The sequence below is a fragment of the Camellia sinensis genome, chromosome 7, assembly GCF_055761805.1.
Source record: "Camellia sinensis isolate YWXY chromosome 7, ASM5576180v1, whole genome shotgun sequence".
Classification (NCBI taxonomy): domain Eukaryota; kingdom Viridiplantae; phylum Streptophyta; class Magnoliopsida; order Ericales; family Theaceae; genus Camellia; species Camellia sinensis.
In genome coordinates, this window is record NC_138967.1 from 120,674,494 (window position 1) to 120,680,279 (window position 5,786).

The following is a 5,786-nucleotide window of genomic DNA, read 5'->3' on the forward strand; positions in this document are numbered from 1 at the left end:
TCGGTCTCACAAGATAAAAATTTTCCACATAGGTCTTGCCTTTTATTGGAGATCTTGATGACATCTTGCTTTGCTGTTGCAATCTCTCCCTTTAACTTGACATTCTCGCTTTCACATGCCTTGAACTTGAAGTCAGTTTGTCATTGATCTTGGACAAGTTCAGACATTCATTGAAAAGCTTTTCATAAGCTTGTTGTAGATCATCACCATCGATCTCATCATTGTCTTCCGAGGTTTCATCATCTTCATCTTTTCTTTGCTCCTCTTTCTCCTTGACCTCATCTAGTCGAGCAACCAAGGCATGAAAATTGGTGGATAGTGGTGACGATGACTCTTCTCTTTCATGGAATTGACTCAGAATGTCCCATGCATCTTTGGCCTTTGTACGGTGAGCAATCCGTTGTTGTTCTTCTTCAGAAATTGATTCACGGATGGTAGTCAGAACTCTTTGATTGATTGGATTGTCAGTACTTTCAACATCCTCTTCAATGGCTTGCTAACCTTCTGGGTCATGAGCTCTAAGAAACATCTTCATTCAGATCTTCCAAAATAAGTAGTTACTCCCATAAAAGGTAGGAGCACAGTGCAGATTCTGACCACGAGCAAACTCCACTGGCTTTGGAGAAGGTTGAGTGACGGTAGACCAAAATTCCATGTAAGTACTATCTCCGGTCTTCACCGAATTCAATTTCTTTGGATTCTTGCTCTGACTCGCTTTCATCATCTCAAGCCACTGTATAGACTTTTTTCCGGTTCTTTTTCGATGGACATTCAAGAGCAATATAACCAAACCCTTGACATTCGTAATACTTGACACCTTTCCCTTTCACAGTCTTCTTTTTAGTTTTTTGGAGCAACTTTTGGTGGAAAAGTTTTGGGTTTTTCATTACCCTTATCATTTGAACTAGGGTCCTTGAAATTAGGCTTCTTTTTCTTTAAAATTGTTTTGAACTGTTTGGTAAACATAGCTGTCATTTCGGACTGTAGATCAAACTCAATATCAGGGGTCTTAGTAGTCTCATGAGCACTAGTAAAAGCCACACTATCTTTTTGTTTTTTCTTAGAAATCTAGTGGGCTTCATAAGTCTACAAGTTTCCAACCAACTTATCAAACTTGAGGTTATCAACATCCTGAGCCTCCTCAATAGCTGTAACTTTTGATTAAAATCTCTTGGGTAAAGACCTCAAAAATTTTCCAACAACCTTAGCTTCAAGGATTTTTTCACGGACTGTGAAACAGGAATTCACGATATCACTATGTTTAACATAAAAATCATCAAACGTCTCATCATCACATATAAAAAGAGGAGGTGAGACGTTGAAGTTTTGACCTTTTAACAAAAGTAGTACCCTCTTGAATAGTTTTAAGAATGTCTCAAGCCTCTTTTGTTACCTCAGACGTGCAAATACTACGAAACTCTTCAGGTATAACAGAGCAAAAGAGGGAATTAACAGCCTTACTGTTCCAACTCGAGTTTTGATAGTCGAATGTGTCCCATTATCAAAAGGTTTGGGGATATCAACACCATCAATGGTGACAACAGGTTCACTCCACCTATAGATCACACAATACCAAACTTTCTCATCGATAGATTTTAAAAACGCTCTCATACGAACTTTCCAATAAGAATAGTTTGTACCATCAAGTAACGGAGGTCTATGGGTCAAGTTACCTTCACGAATTGAATCCATATCACCAATCACACAAAATCACACTCCTATAGTTTTGATAAAAACAAAGAGTGACCCACTCTGACACCAATTGAAAATCCTAAGTGATTCGTGATTAGATCAAGATTAATTGTACTAATTCCCAAATGATTAAAACTAACAATCTAAATCATCTAGCACATACAAAAGTGATTTAGATTGTCGCTTCAAAAATAATAAATCAACACAAACTATTTTTACATGGAAAAACCACAATTGGAACACCTCCAATTATGATTAAAAAATCACGGGCGAAACGCCACAAATCAATCCACTATGAAAGGAAGAAAGAATACAAATTTACCAAACAAATTACCCAAGCGCTGTCAATTTTTCTTCAACAATCTGTATCTCTTTCATCGCAACCTTCGTCTCGAAATTGATCAGATTGATGTTGAATCCACAACATCCATTGTCAAATCAACGACTGAACACAGCATCAAACTCTTTCGAATACTCCACACTTGAATCTCTGGATTCCACCGAAGATGAACACTCTTGAGGATAAACAATCAAACTATTTGATGTTTGCTTGTCAAACCATGAGCTTGATACTCAATCAAACATCAAAGAAAACTAGCAAAATAGCCTCAAAAGAAAACCCTAAAACCCTCAAAGAAGATCTGGAAGTCGTAAACTAAAACTAGAAAGAACAGTAGCTTAAATAGCGAATAGATCCGCAATCTCCGCTCAAGCGAAGGGCTTGCCACTCAAGCGATGTCACTGAAACTCGTGCGGCTAAACAAGGTCTACGCTCAAGCGTTGGAACTTACACTCGAGTGTAAAAACACACCTCCTAGTAGTTTTGCTGACATGCCAAACTTCTGAGAGTGTGCAAAATCCGCTCGAGCGCAATTTTACCCGCTCGAGCGGGAAGACCAAAAACAGAGGAAAACTTACAACTCAATTAAGCAAGTTTGTTCGTGGAATTGACAACAAATAGGGACCTAACACTTTTTTCCAAACACCGCCATCCACAATGTCAACAATAATTTTCATATTGATTGTATTTCTTGGAATTTCTATTATCAGTTGTTTGAGAAGACAAATTTTAAATTGTAATGAGTTTTGCAGAAGTAGTAAAAGAAATAGTTCCAAATGCTCCTTGTCTACGATGAACTCCTGCTTGAATGAAAAAAAACTGAACAAAATCTACTTAGATTCTCATTTATTATAATCTTTGGATGTTTAAATAATTGTTCTTGGGTCTTTTAAAATAGATTGTTCTTGCAGTATACACGTCGAGAGGCAAGAACTGAGTTTAGAAGAGAGAGGAATGAAAGGAAAGGAAAGGGATGGTGATCAATAAGAAGTCAACGATGGAAGCTAACAAGTCGAGGGACTGCTCGAGCAGTCAAGTGGTCGCTCGAGCGAAGAAAAGGGAGTCCCTAGTATCTCGTTTTGCAAGCAGAGATAACGAGAGTTCTCATTCACCGCTTAAGCGGTGGAAAGACGGCTAGAGCGGTCTACGCGATATCAGCTACTTAAAAAATGACTTTTATATCATTTTCTTCACTTTTTCTTTCCTTTCTTCTCTCCTCTCTCTCTAACTCCGAAAACCCTAGCCATATCTCTCTAGAAATCTTCCATTCTACTCAGATTCACAACCCCATTGCTTGCAAAAGTTGGAGTTTCGGTAAGGATAATGCTTTCTATCAATTGGATTGGGATTTTAAAGTTCTTCAATAATCTAGCTTCTCGGTCTTGATTTTTGAACTAGGATTACTTGTAACCTTGTGTCTCTTTGATTTAAAGATGATTATGTGGTATTGTTATGACATTTGTGAATTGACGAATGTTTGGGTTTATAAATGGAAGTTTTTTTCAAAGAAATGGAATTTCTTTATTATTTTCTCAAGATTTCTCTTATTTTCTTAGATTATGGAAATTTTACATAAGAAATGGCCTTTGATATGAAGGACGGCAAAAGCCCCAAATTTGATAAAACCGTTTTTTTTTTTTATAAAAAAAATTTAAGATAATGTAATGAAAAGAAATTAGTCTTATACAACAAAAATAACCTATGATGACAAAAAGTAGTGAAGAAAATAAATTTCGTCACTAAATAAGAATAATCCGTGACGAATTATAAAATTTTGTCACATATAATAAAAAATAAAAATAATAGGTGACAAAATTTATTTTCGTCAACAAATACTTCTTTTTAGGTGAGGAAAAATTAAGTTTCATCACCGAAGATTTTCCCGCTAATTTTTTTTGGCAGCGCCAAAATTTTGAAACTTTTGGTGGGAAAACAATTTGTCACCAATTATAAAATTATTAGTGAGGAATATATTTTCGTCACCAATAATTTTATATTATTTTTTTTTGAGAAACTTAATTTTAAATATTTTTAGACCATTTGGTGAGAAATATATTTTTGTCACTAATAATTTTTAATATTTTGAGACTTTTTAGTGAGGAAATTATTTTGTCACTAATTTGAAGGGAAAATTTTGACATATTGGGCGGTAATGAAAAAAAATAGACAACTAACTCCCCCCCTCCCTTTTCTTTTTGTTTATTAGTTTTCCTCTCCCTTCTTTCTCTCTCTCTCTCTCTCTTAAAACAAAACACAAGTTAATTAACTCTTTAAGTAACCTATGGTGACGAAAATTAGTGAAGAAAATAAATTTCGTCACTAAATAAGAATAATCCGTGACGAATTATAAAATTTTGTCACATATAATAAAAAAGTAAAAATAATAGATGACGAAATTTATTTTCATCAATAAATACTTCTTTTTAGGTGAGGAAAAATTAAATTTCGTCACCAAAGATTTTTCCTTCTAATTTTTTTGGGTGGCACCAAAATTTTGAGACTTTTGGTGAGAAAAATAGTTGTCACCAATTATAAAATTATTAGTGAGAAATTTCATCACCAATAATTTTAAATATTTTGAAACTATTTGATGAAGAATATATTTTCGTCGTCAATAATTTTAACATTTTAAAATTTTTGGTGAGAAAATTATTTATCACTAATTTTGGAGGAAGAACTTTGTGATATTGGCAGTAATAAATAAATAAAAAATCCTACTAATTTCGCCCCTCCTTTTTTTGTTTGGTGCTTCAGTTTTCCTCTTATTCCTTTCTTGCAAAACACAAGTTCTCTGCCTTCAGCCCCCCTTCTCCTCCTTCAGCGCCGACACCGACGTCACCCGTTCTCCTCTTTCAGTGCCGCCACCAACGTCACCCACGTTCTCCTCCAAGCAATCATTAGAGTCGCCAACGTGGCTTATTTGAAAAATAAAATTTAAAAAAAATTAAATATTTATCTTATACTTGACTAAACAAAAATTTAAAATTTAAAATTATATACATATATATATATATATATATAAAATTCACTCCACCATTGAAAAATAAAAATTACTTGAGATTATTGTTTGAAAAAAATAATTCCTTAAAAAAATTTTTTTTTTTTGGGATCATCAGGCCACTTATCTCTCTTCCTATCCTTTTCATTCTCTCATCTCTCTCTCATTTGTACTCTCCCAATCTAGAACCTTCTCATCACCGACCCCTCACTCTATCTCACCAACGACTGTGAGTCTTTCGCTCTCTCTCCATTGTTCTCTTCGATGAACAAGGGACTATCAGCAAATCCCCTTCACTTTCTCTCTTCTCAGTGTCGCTTGGTCTCTTACAATCGACATCCTACCCCCCTCTTTCTCTTCATCTCTTTCATCTCTCTTCGGTGAACATCAGTTGACGAGGATCTAACATCACAAACCCCTCTTCCGTGAACATCAGTTGACGAGATCAAAGATCACAAACTCTCATCGCAGATCGCAGCCCTATTCGTAGATCACATATTACAAGCCCAAACTCGTAAGCATATTGAAATATAGGTATTTCTTGTTTAAAATTTACTTTATATTTTGGAATCTTTACTGGAGACTGTTGTTGTTTGGTTGAGATTTGTTGAAATTTGTTTGAGATTACTAATAATTTTTTTGAAATTGATTGTTGCTGTTGTTTTCGGTGGATTTGTTTTTTTTATTTTTTTTTAAAAAACGTTTGTATGAATCTGTTTAAAGCAGATCCAAACATAAATAAATAAATAAATAAAA